The sequence below is a fragment of the Hemitrygon akajei genome, chromosome 5 (genome assembly GCF_048418815.1).
Source record: "Hemitrygon akajei chromosome 5, sHemAka1.3, whole genome shotgun sequence".
Lineage (NCBI taxonomy): Eukaryota > Metazoa > Chordata > Chondrichthyes > Myliobatiformes > Dasyatidae > Hemitrygon > Hemitrygon akajei.
Window position 1 is genome coordinate 190,076,500 of NC_133128.1, and position 18,670 is coordinate 190,095,169.

At 39.3% G+C, this 18,670-nt stretch overlaps 1 protein-coding gene across 1 annotated transcript in view; it reads right to left on the reverse strand.

The window, feature by feature from the left end:
• The window catches only part of cfap221 (cilia and flagella associated protein 221), a 212,724-nt gene that overhangs the window by 161,988 nt on the left and 32,066 nt on the right, over positions 1 to 18,670 (reverse strand). The window lies entirely within an intron of this gene.

The following is an 18,670-nucleotide window of genomic DNA, read 5'->3' on the forward strand; positions in this document are numbered from 1 at the left end:
TCCTTTTTGGAATTCTGAGAAGGGTTTTGCAAATAGTGCTGTGTAAAATAAATAACTTTGTCCCGTTGTTTACTTTGTACTATCAGGTACTAAATTGTGGTACCTTGCCATGAATCTCATTTGTGAACTTTACATTAAACTAACCAAAATCCCAAGTGCTCTCATGTAGGATTTACATCTTTCAAAAAAAAATGTATGGGTAATGAAATATCACTTGACTTGAAAGAATTATGATGCTTCACAATATTAACTATAACCAGCAAATACATACACTTAGATACACTCAATAGAAATAAGGCTAAATTTTAACATGTTTTGAAATGTGCAGGGAATAATTGCCTCAAGAGTGATGTCACTGAACAGCTGTAGCTCCTCAAGGCTAACAAGCAGGTGCAGCAGCATACAATTAAGAAAGCAAATGGTATGTTTGCCTTTTTTACAAGAAGAGTTGAATATGAAGGTGAGAAAGTTTTATTGTAATTGTACAGACCCATAGAACCATAGAACACTACTGCACAGTACAGGCCCTTCAGCCCTCCATGTTGTGCCGACCCATATAATCCTTAAAAAAAAGTACTAAACTCACACTTCCCCATAACGCTCCATTTTTCTTTCATCCATGTGCCTGTCCAAGAGGCTCTTAAATACCCCTAATGTTTTAGCCTCCACCACCATCCCTGGCAAGTCATTCCAGGCACTCACAACCCTCTGTGTAAAAAACTTACCCCAGATGTCTCCCCTAAACTTCCCTCCCTTAATTGTGTACATATGCCCTCTGGTGTTTGCTATTGGTGCCCTGGGAAACAGGTACTGACTATCCACCCTATCTATGCCTCTCATAATCTTGTGGACCTCTATCAAGTCCCCTCTCATTCTTCTACACTCCAAAGAGAAAAGTCCCAGCTCTGCTAACCTTGCTTCGTATGACTTGTTCTCCAAACCAGGCAACATCCTGGTAAATCTCCTCTGCACCCTCTCCATAGCTTCCACATCCTTCCTATAACGAGGTGACCAGAATTGAACACAATACTCCAAGTGCGGCCTCACCAGAGATTTGTAGACTTGCAACATGACCTCTCTACTCTTGAACTGAAACCCATCTGAAATACTGTGAAAAATTACAATTTCTGTACCCAAGAAATTATGTACTGCTAAAGAATGCATTAAAGAGTCACCAGATTATTCCCAAACAATGTGCAATTCAGAAAAGGATGAGACCTTATTAAAAGTGACAAAACTCAGAAAGGGATTTAATTATAATTACAATGCTTAAAAGGCATTTTAGACAGATACATGAATTGGAAATACTTAGAGGGATATGGGCCAGACACAGGAAAAAGGGACAAGCTCAAATAGGTATTTTGTTCACTGTGGACGAATTGGGCTGAAAGATCTGCAATTTCTGCTGTATAACTCAATGCCTCTAGGGTTCTGCCCCTGCTCGTTGCTAATAGGGAGAACCCACAGTGAGGTCTCTAGCATTGAAGCTGGCTCTGTGGCTCAGAAGAGAAGCAGGGAGAAGAGGAGTGTGGTAATGTTAGAGGATTCTATAATTATGGGAGAGGCAGGAGATTCAATTGACATATAAAGACACCCAGATGGTATTTTGCCTCCCAGGTGCCAGTGTCAGGGATGTCTCACATTGGGTCCTCAGCATTCTAAAGGAGAAGGGTAAACAGCTGGAAGTTGTGGTACATATGGGTCCCAACAACATAGGTAGGAAATGGGAGAATATAGGGAACTAGGCAGAAAGCTGAAAAGCAGGACCTCCAGGGTACAATCTCTGGATGGCTGCCTGTGCCACACACCAGTGAGGTTCAGAATAGGATAATTTGGCAGATGACTGCATGGCTGAGCAACTGGTGCAGGGCACAGTGTTTCAGATTTCTGGATCATTGGTATCTCTTCTGGAGACGGTATGATCTGTACAAAGGGGACAGGTTACACCTGAACTCAAAGAGGCCCAACTTCCTTACTTTTGTATTCCCACCACTTTAACTAACAGTGAACATTCATTAATCTATGTGTTAGCTTTCTGTGTTTATAGCAAAGAACCTTCAAATTGCCTTGTGCTACATGTTTTTGCAAATTTTCTTTTTTTGTTCCTTGTTCCAACTTCACATTTTTCCACATTATACTCTTTCAGAGAACTTTTGCTCACTTACCTAGCCTATTAATATATCTCTTTAAACTGTTTTTATCCTTCTCACTACTTATGCTGCTATCTACTTTTGTATGGTTTTATTTCTTACAATCTTATGCAGGTCCAAATGTGGATATACTCTGGAAAATATTAAGTTTTGAGTCAAGAGGAGCTCAAAGAAGTATTGGATAAATTAACGCCACTTGGAGAAATTAATCAGGCAGGATTGTGATCAATTCTAGAGTTTTGACAAAGGTGGTTATGGAATTAATGGATGGGCTGCTTGTCACCATCCAATATTCTAGACAGGCTCTCTCAAATTGAAAGGTAGAAATTGCAATCCCACTCTTTGAGAACAGGAAACTTCAGGCAGTCAGGGTGGTGTCGGAGTAGGGAAAAGCTCTAGATCCTAGTAGGATGAAAATGATAACTGGGAACGTAGAAAATATGATTAGTCAGAGTCAATATAGATTATTGAAAAGCCAACTATCTTTCACAATTCTGCTAACTTTGTTAGGTTATGCCAGCAGAATAAATAAAGGCAGCTAGTTGAAGTGTGTATTAGATCTTTCAAATGGTATAAAGGTGCCACTCATGAAGATGATTAAACAAATTAGTGCATACTAACCTACACAGCGGAATTGTTAATGGATAAAAAGTAAAAAAAAAATCATCTTTAAGTTGGAAAACCATAAAATAGAAACTAATACCGTTCAAAATTTTTATCAATGATTTGGAAGATGGAGTCAAGTGTAATATATTCAAGTTTATTGACTTGCAAAGCTAAGTGGCAATATAGCTTATGGGGAGAAAGCACAAAAACTTCAAGGGACATAGAGAAGTTAAGTCAATAAGGACTTGGTTTTTGGAATACCATGTGGAAACTGCTGAGCTCATCCACTTCCATAGAGGAAAAGGTTGAAACGCAGGGACTTTTCATACAGTGAGAGAATGTAATATGTTAGAGCTCAGAGGGATCTGGATATCGTTGTAAATACATTCACTAAATGTGAACATGCAGCTATGATGTGTGATTATAAACAAAAACAGTATATACCTTTATTACAGGAGGATTTGAGAAGGGTAATAGAGTCAAGATGCTCTATTATGCAGGTGAGACTAATGTTTGAAAATTGTACAGAATATAAATATGGTCTCCTTTTCTTAAGAAAGATACATTTGCTATTGAAGGGAGGCATAACATTTCATCAAACTGTAGGTTTGTCAAATGAGGAGAAATTCACCAAAGTGCACTTTCAGTTTCTTAAGTTTATAAGAATGAGAAATGATCGCTTTCTTCAGCCAAGCTTAGTTAGCAGAGATTGCAACAATTAGACATTTGCTGGCTTCTGCTAGTGCCAGAATGCAGATGATAAATTAATAAATGGTTATACTCTATATATATCTTGAAATTGAGCTGGACATAATTTTGATGCGGGAAAAGACTGATTCCAGGCCATGCACAAGTACTGTGTGAGTTGAAAATTGGATTTGTAAGAATACACATGGTTGAGTCCAATGATAGATAGATAGATACTTTATTCATCCCCATGGGGAAATTCAACATTTTTTCCAATGTCCCATACACTTGTTGTAGCAAAAACTCATTACATACAATGTATTACTGAGTTAAGTATTGTATGTAATGAGTTTTTGCTACAACAAGTGTATGGGACATTGGAAAAAATGTTGAATTTCCCCATGGGGATGAATAAAGTATCTATCTATCTATCTATCTATCTACTTAACTCAGTAATAATATGATATGCATCTAAATCACTAACTCAAAAAGCATTAATAATAGCTTTAAAAAAGTTCTTAAGTCCTGGCAGTTGAATTGTAAAGCCTAATGGTATTGGGGAGTATTGACCTCTTCATCCTGTCTGAGGAGCATTGCATCGACAGTAACCTGTCGCTGAAACTGCTTCTCTGTCTCTGGATGGTGCTATGTAGAGGATGTTCAGGGTTTTCCATAATTGACCGTAGCCTACTCAGCGCCCTTCGCTCAGCTACCGATGTTAAACTCTCCAGTACTTTGCCCACGACAGAGCCCGCCTTCCTTATCAGCTTATTAAGACGTGAGGCGTCCTTCTTCTTAATGCTTCCTCCCCAACACGCCACCACAAAGAAGAGGGCGCTCTCAACAACTGACCTATAGAACATCTTCAGCATCTCACTGCAGACATTGAATGACGCCAACCTTCTAAGGAAGTACAGTCGACTCTGTGCCTTCCTGCACAAGGCATCTGTGTTGGCAGTTCAATATTTATTTTGGACTCCATATTAGAGATACTGGAGAAATAGTCATAAAGCACTGCAGCACAGAAACAGGCCCTTCAGGCTATCTAGTCCATGCCAGCCAGGTTTTCTGCCTAGTCACATTGACCCATAACTGGACCATAGCCCTCCATATCTCTCCCCTCAATGTTCTTAACCAAGCTTCTCTTAAATGTTACAATTGCATCTGCATCCATGACTTCTGCTGGCAGTTCATTCCACATGCACATCACCCTCTGAGTGAAGAGATTTCCCCCCAGGTTCCACCTAGATACTTCGCATTCACCCTTAACCCATATTCTCTAGTCCTCATCTCATCCAACCTCAGTGAAAAAAAAGCCTGCATGCATTAACCCTATCCTCATGATTTTATAATTCCTTTCATTCTGTTATATGCCATGGAAAAAAGTCCTAATCTGTTCGACCTTTCCCTATAACTCAGTTCCTCAAGTCCTGACAACATCCTTATAAATTTTCACGATACTCTCAATTTTCTTGATATCTTTCCTGTAGGTAGGTAATCAGAACTGCACTCAAAACTTAGGCCTCACCAGTATCATATACAACTTCAACTTAACATTCCATCTCCTGTACTAAGTACTTTAATTTATGAAGGCCAATATGCCAAAAGCTCTCTTTACGATCCTTTCTATTTATGATGTCACTTTCAAGGAATTATGGACCTGTATTCCCAGATCACTTTGTTTTATCACATTGATCAGTCATCAGTGCCCTACCATACACTCTGTAAGTCCTACCCTGGTTATTCCTCCCAAAGTGCAATATTTCACACTTGTCTGTATTAAATTTCATCAACCATAAATTTGAGCTGGCCCAGATCCCACTGCAAACTTTGATAACCTTCCTCGCTGTGAACTATGCTCCGAACCTTGATGTCATCCACAAATTTGCTGATCAAGTTTACCACATTATCATCCAGGTCATTAATATACAGTAGACAACATACAACAGTGGACCCACCATCAATCCTTGAAGCACACCACCAAGAACTGGTGTCCAAAATTCAAGACTGTTCCGGTAAGCAAGTGTAAAGGAGAATGAAATAATTGTTACTCCAGATCCAATGCAGCACAAAAAATACATTAAAATAAAGAACACAATTAATATAAATACATAATAAAAACATAAGCTGCCTAATATACAGTACATAGATTCATGTATGCTCATGAAGGCACAGGAGTGTCTGTACACAAGGTGACTCTGACAGGAAACAATAAAGTAGCAGTGGTCCAGACAGACAGATAAGCACCTACAACCACATCTGGCTTCTCTTGTGAAACTATGTGACTGAACCTTCTTGTTCCCCCCCTCCCTTCCCCTCATGTTGGACTTTGTCAAAAACCTTGCTGAAGTCCATGTAAACAACATCCACTGCCTTTCCTTCATCAATTTTCCTGTTAACCTCCTTGAAAAACTTATAAGTTTGGTTAGACACAGTCTACCACACACAAAGCCATACAGACTATCCCTAATCAAGTAGTCTACAGAAGCTTCATAAGTTTGATTCCTGGGGTGAAGAAGCTGACATAGTAAGAATGATTGAGCAGTTGGGGTCTACACTTGTTGGAATTTAGAACAATGAGAGGTAATCTAATGTACTTTACATGGTTCTGAAGAGAATTAACAGGGTGGATCTTGAGAAAATGTTTTCCCTTGTGGAAGGTTTTAAAACCAGAGCACATGGTTTCCTAAAGCAAGTTATTGAGATAGATATGAGGAGGAATTTCTTCTCACAGTGTATCTTTGAAATTTGCTGCTTCAGATTTAGAGGCAGAATGATTGAGTATATTTGTCAGGGATTGACAGAGATTTAAATTACAATGGAGTCAAAAGATATTGGTTGACTGTGGAAAAGTGATGTCCAGGCGATCAATGGACAGCCTATTCAACGGTGGACCTGCGCAAGATAAGAGCTCATAGAATTACAGGGAAGTTTTGAAATGAATTGAGGAATGGGAAAGGTGTAGTAACACTTATAGGGGTGTAGTATAGACCACCTAATGGGGAGCGAGAATTGGAGGAGCAAATTTGCAAGGAGACAGCAGATATTTGTAGTAAGCACAGGGTTGTAATTGTGGGATATTTTAATTTTCCACACATAGACTGAGAAGCCCATACTGTAAAAGGGATGGATGGTTTGGAGTTTGTAAAATGTGTGCAGGTTAGTTTTTTTGCAGCAATACATAGAGGTACCAACTAGAGAAGGGGCAATGTTGGATCTTCTGTTAGGGAATGAAATAAGTCAGGTGACGGAAGTATGTGTTGGGGAGCACTTTGGGTCCAGTGATCACAATGTCATTAATTTCAATATAATTATGGAGAAGGATAGGACTGGACCCAGGGTTGAGATTTTTGACTGGAGAAAGGCTAACTTTGAGGAGATGCGAAAGGATTTAGAAGGAGTGGATTGGTACAATTTGTTTTATGGGAAGGATGTAATAGAGAAATGGAGATAATTTAAAGGTGAAATTTTGAGGGTACAGAATCTTTATTTTCCTGTTAGGTTGAAAGGAAAGGTTAAAAGTTTGAGAGAGCCATGGTTTTCAAGGGATATTGGAAACTTGGTTAGGAAAAAGAGAGATATCTACAATAAATATAGGCAGCATGGAGTAAATGAGGTGCTCGAGGAATATAAAGAATGTAAAAAGAATCTTAAGAAAGAAATTAGAAAAGCTAAAAGAAGATACGAGGTTGCTTTGGCAAGTAAGGTGAAAATACATCTGAAGGGTTTCTACAGTTATATTAATAGCAAAAGGATAGTGAGGGATAAAATTGGTCCCTTAGAGAATCAGAGTGGACAGCTATGTGTGGAGCCAAAAGAGATGGGGGAGATTTTGAACAATTTCTTTTCATCGGTATTCACTAAGGAGAAGGATATTGAATTGTGTAAGGTAAGGGAAACAAGTAGGGAAGTTATGGAAACTATGACGATTAAAGAGGAGGAAGTACTGGCACTTATAAGGAATATAAAAGTGGATAAATCTCCGGGTCCTGATAGGATATTCCCTAGGACCTTGAAGGAGGTTAGTGTAGAAATAGCAGGGGCTCTGACAGAAATATTTCAAATGTCATTAGAAACGGGGATGGTGCCGGAGGATTGGCATATTGTTCATGTGTTTCCATTGTTTAAAAAGGATTCTAAGAGTAAACCTAGCAATTATAGGCCTGTCAGTTTGACGTCAGTGGTGGGTAAATTAATAGAAGGTATTCTTAGAGATGGTATATATAATTATCTGGATAGACAGGGTCTGATTAGGAACAGTCAGCATGGATTTATGCGTGGAAGGTCATGTTTGACAAATCTTATTGAACTTTTTGAAGAGGTTACGAGGAAAGTTGACAAGGGTAAAGCAGTGGATGTTGTCTATATGGACTTGAGTAAGGCCTTTGACTATGTTCTACACGGAAGGTTAGTTAGGAAGGTTCAATCGTTAGGTATTAATATTGAAGTAGTAAAATGGATTCAACAGTGGCTGGATGGGAGATGCCAGAGAGTAGTGGTGGATAACTGTTTGTCAGGTTGGAGGCCGGTGACTAGTGGTGTGCCTTAGGGATCTGTACTGGGTCCAATGTTGTTTGTAATATACATTAATGATCTGGATGATGGGGTGGTAAATTGGATTAGTAAGTATGCAGATGATACTAAGGTAGGTGGTGTTGAGGATAATGAAGTAGGTTTTCAAAGCTTGCAGAGAGATTTAGGCCAGTTAGAAGAGTGGGCTGAATGATGGCAGATGGAGTTTAATGCTGATAAGTGTGAGGTGCTATATTTTGGTAGGAATAATCCAAATAGGACATACATGGTAAATGGTAGGGCATTGAAGAATGCAGTAGAACAGAGTGATCTAGGAATAATGGTGCATAGTTCCCTGAAGGTGGAATCTCATGTGGATAGGGTGGTGAAGAAAACTTTTGGTATGCTGGCCTTTATAAATCACAGCATTGGCTATAGGAGTTGGGATGTAATGTTAAAATTGCACAAACATTGGTAAGGCCGAATTTGGAGTATTGTGCACAGTTCTGGTCACCGAATTATAGGAAAGATGTCAACAAAATAAAGAGAGTACAGAGAAGATTTACTAGAATGTTACCTGGGTTTTACCACCTAATTTACAGGGAAAGGTTGAACAAGTTAGGTCCTTATTTTTTGGAGCGTTGAGGGGGGACTTGATAGAGGTATTTAAAATAATGAGGGGGATAGATCGAGTTGACGTGGATAGGCTTTTTCCATTGAGCATAGGGGAGATTCAAACAAGAGGACATGAGTTGAGAATTAGGGGGCAAAACTTTAAGGGTAACACGAGGGGGAATTACTTTACTCAGAGAGTGGTAGCTATGTGGATCGAGCTTCCAGTAGAAGTAGTAGAGGCAGGTTCAGTATTGTTATTTAAAGTAAAATTGGATAGGTATATGGACAGGAAAGGAATGGAGGGTTATGGGCTGAGTGCAGGCCAGTGGGACCAGCTGAGAGTAAGCGTTCGGCACGGACTAGAAGGTCCGAGATGGCCTGCTTCTGTGCTGTAATTGTTATATGGTTATAAGTTACTCGTGTGGGTGGAGCACTGGCTGGTTGACAGAAAACAGAGAGTGGCAATAAAGGGATCCTATTCTGGCTGGCTGCCGGCTACCAGTGGAGTTCCACAGAGGTCGGTGTTAGCACTGCTGCCTTTTACGAAGAATGTCAATGATTTGGACTACGGTATTAAATGGGTTTGTGGCTAAATTTGCTGATGATACAAAGATAGGTGGAGGAGCGGGTAGCATTAGGAAACAGAGAGCCTGCAGAGAGAATTAGATAGTTTCAGGGAATGGGCAAAGAAGTGACAAATGAAATACAATATTGGAAAGTGTATGGTCATGCTCTTTGGTGGAAGAAACAAACAGGTTATTATTTAGATGGGGAGAAAATTCAAAATGCAGAGATGCAAAGGGACTTGAGAGTCCTTGTGCAAGATGCCCTAAAGGTTAACCTCTAGGTTGAGTCGGTTGTGAAGAGGGTGAATGCAATGTTGGTATTCATTTCTAGAGGTAGATTGGGAGACTGCTTCACCAAGCAGCTATGCTCTGTCTGCCAGAACAAGCGGGATCTCCCAGTGGCCACCCATTTTAATTCCACTTTCCATTCCCATTCCAATATGTCTATCCATGGCCTCCTCCAATGCCAATGAAAAGGCCACACTTAGGTTGGCGAACAACACCTTGTATTCCGTTTAGGTAGTCTCGAACCTGATGGCATGAATATTGATTTCTCAAGCTCCTGGCAATGCCCCCCCCCCCCTCCATTTCCCATCCTCATTTCCCTCTCTCACCTCATCTCCTTGCCTGCCCATCGTCTCCTTCTGGTGCTCCTTTCCTTCTTCTTCTTTCTTCCATGGCCTTCTGTCTCTTTCACCAATCAACTTCTCAGCTCTTTACTTCATCCCTCCCCCTCCAAAATTTCACCTATCACTTGGTGGTTCTCTCTCCCCTCCCCCCACCTTTTAAATTTACTCCTCAGCTTTTTTTCTCCAGTCCTGAAGGGTTTCAGCCTGAAACATCAACTGTGATGTTTTCCATTGATGCTGACTGGCCTGCTGGGTTCCTCCAGCATTTTGTGTGTGTTGCTCAGATTTCCGGTATCTGCAGATTTTCTCTTGTTTATTAAATGGACATAAATAAGAATCAAACAAAATATTATACTGATTTAGTACTTCTCTACAGAGAGGCCAGCTAAAACTGGTGAAGGGCTACCTCAAGAGTAAAAGAACAATTCTGATCAATGTTAGAGGCAGAATCAGATGCATGTCAACTCTGGCAGGTTTTGCAGCCCATTACTTCCAACAAAGCAAAACCTAATATTATGAATGGCAGTGACACTTCACTCCCAGAAGAGCTCAATGCCTTTTAAGCTCACTTTGAAAGGGACAATAAAATTACAACTATGAGGATCCCTGCAGCACCTAGTGACCCTGTAATCTCTGTCTCAGAGGCTGACATCAGATCATCTTTCAAGAGGGTGCATGCTCGCAAGGTCACAGGCCTCAATGGGGTATCTGTTAAGGCACTGAAAACCTGTGCCACCAACTGGTTCAAAGTCACTTTCAATTTCTCATTGCTACAGTCAGAAGTTCCCACCTGTTTCAAAAGGGCAACAATAATACCAGTGCCCAAAAATGTGGAGGGTGAGCTACCGTAATGATCATTGTGCAGTAGCATTCACGTCTACGGTGATGAAGTGCTTTGAGAGGTTGGTGATGGCGAGAACCAACTTCTGCCTAAACAAGGATGTGGACCCACTGCAATATGCCTATCACCACAATAGGTCTACAGTGGATCCGATCTCATTGGCTCTTCATTCAGCCTTGGATCACCTGGACAATACTAATACTTATGTCATGCTGCTGCTTATTAACTACAGCTCAGTGTTTAACACCATCATTCCTACAGAGCTGATCAAACCATCATTCCTACAGAACCTCTGTACCTCCCTCTACAACTGGATCCTCGACTTCCTCATTGGAAGGCCTCAGACTATGCGAATCAGAAATAATATTTCCACCTTGCTGATAATCAACACTGGCACACCTCAAGAATGTGTGCTTAGCACACTGCTCTATTCACTCTACACCCATGACTGTGTGGCTAGGCATTGTTGGCAGAATTTCAGATAGTAATGAGAAGGCATACAGGAGCAAGATCTATCAGCTAGTTGAGTGGTGTTTCAGCAACATTCTTGCCCTCAATGTCAGTAACGCCAAAGAATTGATTGTAGACTTCAGAAAAGGTAAGATGAGAGAACACATAGCAATCCTCATAGAGGGATCAGAAGTGGAAAGGGTGAGTAATTTCAAGTTCCTGGGTGTCAACATTTTTGAGGATCTATTCTGGGCCCGATCTATCGATGCAATTACAAAAAAGACACGAGAGCAGCTATATTTCATTTGGAGTTTGATCAGATTTGATATGTCACCAAAGACACTTGCAAATTTCTACAGATGTGCCATGGAGAGCACTCTAATTGACTGCATCACCATGTCATATAGTTGGGGTGGGGCACTGCATAGGATCAAAATAAACTGCAGAAAGTTGTAAACTCAATCAGCTCCATCATGGCTACTAGCCTCCCCAACATCCAGGAGTGATGCTTCAAAAAGGCGGCATCCATCATTAAGGACCCCCATTATCCAGGACATGCCCTCTTCTCATTGCTACCATCAGGGAGGATGTACAGAAGCCTGAAGGAACACATTCAAAAATTCAGGAACAGCTTTTTCTCCTCTCATTATAGTTCTAATTGGACATTGATCTCATGAACACTATCTCACAACATCTTATTTCCTTCTTACTGTAATTTATAGTTTTTATTAAGTATTGCAATGTACTACTGCTGCATAACAACATATTTCACAACATATGCCAGTGATATTAAACCTGATTCTGATTCCTTTAACTTCTTTCAACTTTGTAAAAGATCTTTACAGAAGGCTTCTCAGCAATATTCATTTTAACTTACTTTTTAAATGCATTTCAATATGTAAATACATAGAAAATATTGAACTGGAAGGTGCCAAAACTACAAACAAATTATTTGAATTTTTAAGTTAAATGTATATTAAACTCATTCATCTATTATCATTTTAAAATGGACTGCAAAACAACATCGGCTTGTCGGTTTAAAAAAAGAAACTGTATTGACAGGATTTTCAAACTACTTTGATAAGATTTTGTTAGTAAATAGATAGATAACTTCCTCTATCTACACGTTAAATGCTTTTACAGTTATTAACCTTGAGCACTCAATTCTTTGATTTTACAAATACATAATTTTCTACAAATTATGAATTCTGAACTAGAAGTAATGTTCATCACGTAGCCCTAGAAGATACTTTTAAGAAGGACACTGTTTTAACAACAAAATTCTAATCAGCTATATAGAATTATGTGGTATATTCAACATATTCACCACCTTAGGACATATTTAAAATAATAATTATTGCTACAAATCAGGATTAATATACTTATTCCAAGTGCCATAATCAACCTGGGAGGTTAGATTCGTAACATATATACAAATTAACTGAATTTTTTTCTTTCTGGAGTCATCATGCAATTGTCTTGCTCTATCCAACTTTTTGAACAATGGATTTATTTCATATTCACACTGAAGTCAGTGAGTTCTAACGTAGAATAATATTGGGCAATCTATTGATTGACCATTTATTACACACCGGTTAACTTTGAGCTAAACCTCCTTGATGATTCAGGTTTACTAATTGCCCACACTAAATCAACTGGCAGGAAAGGCATGGGACTGATACATTTAAAACATATAGTAAACATTTTATTTTTTCAGTGGACCAGGTGCAATTCTGACATGGAGTGAAATTGGCACATTGTCCCTGTAACTTGCTGGGTTTCTGTTTGGTGCTCTGGCTTTCTCCTATTCCCCAAAACATACAAGTTGATAGGTTAATTAGCCATTGTAAAGAGACCCTCGTGTGTAGATGGGTGGTAGAATATAGGGGAAATTTATGGGACCGTAGAAACAATAAAATGGGTTAAGGTAGGAGAAGTGTAAAAAGAAAATGGTACATGCTGCTTGTTGTGGACCTAGTGAGCTGAAAGGCCTGTTTCTGTCTTCTATCTCTCTATGACTCTATTTGCAATACATTAATTTCTTTGGAGTATGCATGTATGGTTCTTGAAGGTTGTTATAGCCAAAGCTGGTCACGGGAGTAAGCCCCCACTATTGATTAAATGGTCCCCCCGGCGTGCACCTCAAATGGCCTCTGACAACCAAGCCCAGCTCCTGTCCTTCACATGTGGCTTAACTACTAAGCCTGAAGAAACTGTTGCTACTGACAGGAGAAGGGGCAAAGGTGGGTTACCACTGCCTTAAAACCAAACACTTTGGGCAGATGGGGTTCATCAGCCATGGTTGGCAGCTCATCTTGGAGAAGGAAAGCTCTGATCTCAAACCTCCACTACTTTGTGGCTATGCCCATTCATGGGGAGGGCTTTGGAAGTAAATGCCGAGGGAAAAATCCAGAGCTGAAGTCCACAAGGTAGTTCTACGTTGAATTCAATTCTGACTGGCAACTTCAGCAACACTGCTGGTGCCAAACTGCATCAGTCTCTGCTGCTCATAGAAAACCCACAGCACAATACAGGTCCTTCAGCCCACAAAGTTGTGCTGAACATGTCCCTACCTTAGAAATTACTAGGCTTACCTATAGCCCTCTATTTTTCTAAGTTCCATGTACCTATCCAAAAGTCTCCTAAAAGACCCTATCGTATCTGCCTCCACCACTGTTGCCAACAGCCCAGTCCACGCACTCACCACTCTCTGCGTAAAAAACTTACCCCTGACATCTCCTCTGTGCCAACTCCCCAGCACCATAAACCTCTGTCCTTTTGTGGTAGCCATTTCAGCCCTGGGAAAAAGCCTCCGACTATCCACACGATGAATGCTTCTTATCACCTTATTCACCTCTATCAGGTCACCTCTCATCCTCTGTCGCTCCAAGGAGAAAAGGCAAAGTTCACTCAACCTATTCTCATAAAGCATGCTCCCCAATCCAGGCAACATCCTTGTAAATCTTCTCTGCACCCTTTCTATGTCCACATCCTTCCTGTAGTGAGGTGATACAGTTTAAGAATAAGGGGTAGGCCATTTAGAACGGAGTTCAGGAAAAACTTTTTCACTCAGTGAGTTGTGGATCTATGGAATGCTCTGCCTCAGAAGGCAGTGGAGGCCAATTCTCTGGATGCTTTCAAGAAAGAGTTAGATAGAGCTCTAAAAGATAGCGGAGTCAAGGGATATAGGGAGAGGGCAGGAACAGGGTACTGATTGTGGATGATCAGCCATAATCACATTGAATGGTGGTGCTGGCTCGAAGGGCCAAATGGCCTACTCCTGCACCTATTGTCTATTGTCGATTGTAACTCAAACTGAGCACAGTACTCCAAGAGGGGACTGACCAGGGTCCTATATAGCTGCAACAATACCTCCCAGCTCCTAAATTCAATTCCATGATTGATGAAGGCCAATACACCATATGCCTTCTTAACCACAGAGTCAATCTGCATAGCTGCTTTGAGCATCCTATGGACTCGGACTCCAAGATCCCTCTGATCCTCCACACAGCCAAGAGTCTTACCATTAATACTATATACTGCCATATTTGACCTATCAAAATGAAACACTTCACACTTATTTGGGTTGAATTAAATCTGCCACTTCTCAGCCAAGTTTTGCATCCTAACAATGTCCTGCTGTAACCTCTGACAGCCCTCCACACTATCCACAACACCTCCAACCTTTATGTCATCAGCAAACTTACTAACCCATCCCTCCACTTCCTCATCTAGGTCATTTATAAAAATCATGAAGAGTAAGGGTCCCAGAACAGATCCCTGAGGCACTCCACTGGTGACCGACCTCTATGACCTGTCTACAACCACTCTTTTCCTTCTTTGGGCAAGCCAGTTCTGGATCCACAAAGCAATATCCCCTTGGATCCCATGCCTCATGTTCTCAAGAAGTCTTGCATGAGGTATCTTATCAAATGCCTTGCTGAAATCCATATACACTACATCTACTGCTTTACCTTCATCAATGTTTAGTCACATCCTCAAAAAATTCAATCAGCCTTGTAAGGCAATACCTGCCCTTGACAAAGCCATGAAGACTACTCCTAATCATATGAAACCTCTCCAAATATTCATAAATCCTGCCTCTCAGGATCTTCTCCATCAACTTACCAACCACAGAGGTAAGACTCATTGATCTATAATTTCCTGGGCGATCTCTACTCCCTTTCTTGAATAAAGGAACAACACCTGCAACCCTCTAATCCTCCGGAACCTCTCCTATCCCCATTGATGATGTGAAGATCATCGCCAGAGGCTCAGCAATCTCCTCTCTCGCCTCCCACAGTAGCCTGGGGTACATCTCATCCGGTCCCGGTGACTTATCCAACTTGATGCTTTCCAAAAGCTCCAGCACATCCTCTTTCTTAATATCTACATGCTCAAGCTTCTCAGTCTGCTACAAGTCATCACTACAATCACCAATATCCTTTTCCATAGTGAACACTGAAGTAAAGTATTTATTAAGTACCTCTGCTATTTCTTCCGGTTCCATACATACTTTCCCATTGTCACACTATTCTTTCACGTCTTATTCTCTTGCTCTTCACATACTTGTAGAATGCCTCGGGATGTTCTTTAATCCTGCCTGCTAAGGCCTTCTCATGGCCCCTTCTGGCTCTCCTAAGCTCCTTCCTATTAGCCTTATAATATTCTAGATCTCTAACATTACCTAGCTCTCTGAACCTTTTGTAAGCTTTTCTTTTCTTCTTGACTAGATTTACTACAGCCTTTGTCCACCATGGTTCCTGTACCCTACCATAACTTCCCTGTCTCATTGGAACGTACCTATGCAGAACTCCACACAAATATCCCCTGAACATTTGCTACATTTCTTCCATACTTTTTCCTGAGAACATCTGTTTCCAATTTAAGCTTCCAATTTCCTGCCTAATAGCCTCATAATTCCCCTTACTCCAATTAAACACTTTTCTAATTTGTCTGTTCTTATCTCTCTCCAATGCTATTGTAAAGGAGATAGAATTATGATCACTATCTCCAAAATGCTCTCCCACTGAGAGATCTGACACCTGACCAAGTTCATTTCCCAATACCAAATCAAGTACAGCCTCTCCTCTTATAGGCTTATCTACATATTGTGTAAAGAAACCTTCCTTGTGTCAAGGAATTCTTAAGTCAAGACAAAAATGGGAAACTGATTTGAACATTAAAATTGATGAAATAAGTTGGTCAAGACTATGCCTTGACAGTATGACAAATACAATAAATGTCCGACTTAGATTAGTACAATACAATTTTTTACATCAATTATATATTATACCACAAAAAATAAATAGATTAAACCCAAATTTATCTGATCAATGTTTTCGATGTAATCAAGAAATTGGTACTTTTTTACATTTTACTTGGTCTTGTTTTAAAATTCAACCTTTTTGGATAAATTTAAGAGTTTTATTGGAACAAATCATTGGAATACAACTTCCACATAACCCAATATTATTTTTACTAGGTGATATTGAAGGGATAAAACCGAAACTTAAATTGAACAAATATCAGGAAAAAATTATAAAAATTGCATTGGCAGTAGCCAAAAAGGCTATTGCAGTTACTTGGAAATCAGATTCATACTTAACTATGGACCATTGGAATAATGAAATTTTTTGCTGCATTCCACTTGAAAAAATTACTTATAATTTAAGAAATTAATATGATATATTTCTGAAAATTTGGCATCCTTATTTACAAAAGATAGGATTAAATATATAGGCCCTTTGAAGATAAAGTTATCAGCCATTTGGGGAAATAAATAAATATATATATTAAAGTTATTTTGAATTCCATGGAGCATGTGGGGATCTTCCGATATCCAGGCAATCTTTCTTTCTTTCTTCTTTCTTTTTCTCTTTTTTTCTTTTTTTCAGATGGGGATGTTAAGGGGAGAAGGGTAAGGGGAGGGGGGAGGGCTGATATTATACTCTTTTATTCTATTCATTCTATGTAATTATCTTAAAACCTGAATAAAAATATATTAAAAAAAGAAGAAACCTTCCTGAACACACCTGACAAACTCCACCCCATCTAATCCCCTTGCTTTAGGGAGATACCAATCAATATTTGGGAAATTAAAATCTCTCATCAAGGCACCTCTGTTATTATTACACCTTTCCAGGATCTGTTTTCCTATCTGCTCCTCGATATCTCTGTTACTATTGTGCAGCCTATAAAAAACACCTAGTAAAGTTACTGACCCCTTCCTGTTTCTAATCTCCACCCACAGAGACTCCGTAGACAATCCCTCCATGGCGTCCACCTTTTCTGCAGTTGTGACATTCTCTGATCAACAGTGCTATGCCCCCACCTCTTTTGCCTCCCTCCCCGTCCTTTCTGAAACACTTGAAATAACCATTCCTGTCCCTGAACCATCCAAGTTTCTATAATGACCACCACTTCATATGTCCAAATACTGAACCACGCACTAAGCTCATCCGCTTTGTTCACAACACTTCTTGTGTTAAAGTAGACGCATCTCTCTTTTAATCTTTTTATTAGTATTAAAAATATTATGAACAAAATACAATTAAAATATTAATAATGGATTACAAACATATAAACTCCCATTACACATGAAGGAATACATAAACAATGAATACAGTATAAGTAAGCTTTCCCAAAACATAAACCATATAGTATATATATGAACAAGGTAAGTCTAGATATTCCATAATATATAATATTAAAAAAAGAGAAAAAAAAATAAATCTATATATGAAAGTTAACTAATCTACTAATCTAATATCTAAGAAAAAAAACAAAAAAGGAAGAAAAAACTAAAAAAAACTAAAAAAAAAGAGAAAAAAAAGAGAAAAAGAAAAAAAAGGGCTGTTCATAGTATCTCACAAGCATACATAAACATCAATGTCGTCAACTCCGATCCTCTCAACATACATACGATTAAAGCTGAAAAAACCAATAAGCCTGGTACAGGGCCATTACATCATATGAAAATATTGAATAAATGGTCTCCATATCTTTTCAAATTTAATAGAAGTATCAAATACAGCACTTCTAATTTTTTCTAAATTTAGACATAACATAGTTTGAGAAAGCCAATGAAATACCGTGGGAGGATTAATTTCCTTCCAATTCAACAAAATAGATCTTCTAGCCATCAAAGTGAGAAAAGCAATCATTCGACAGGCGGAAGGAGATAAGTGAAGTGAGCCCATCATCGGTAAACCAAAAATTGCGGTAATAGGATGGGGTTGTAAATCAATGTTCAATACCGCCGAAATAATATCAAAAATATCTTTCCAATATTTTTCCAAAATCGGACATGACCAAAACATATGAGTTAAAGGCACGATTTCTGATTGACATCTGTCACAAATAGGGTTTATATGAGAATAAAAATGAGCTAATTTATCCTTGGACATATGGGCCCTATGCACAACCTTAAATTGTATTAATGAATGTTTGGCACATATAGATGATGTATTAACTAATTGAAGAATTCTATCCCAATTCTCAATAGGAATAATAAGATTAAGCTCTCTTTCCCAATCATTTTTGGTCTTATCAAAGGGCACTGAACATATCTTCATAATTATATTATAAAGTTTTGATATAAGCCCTTTTTGA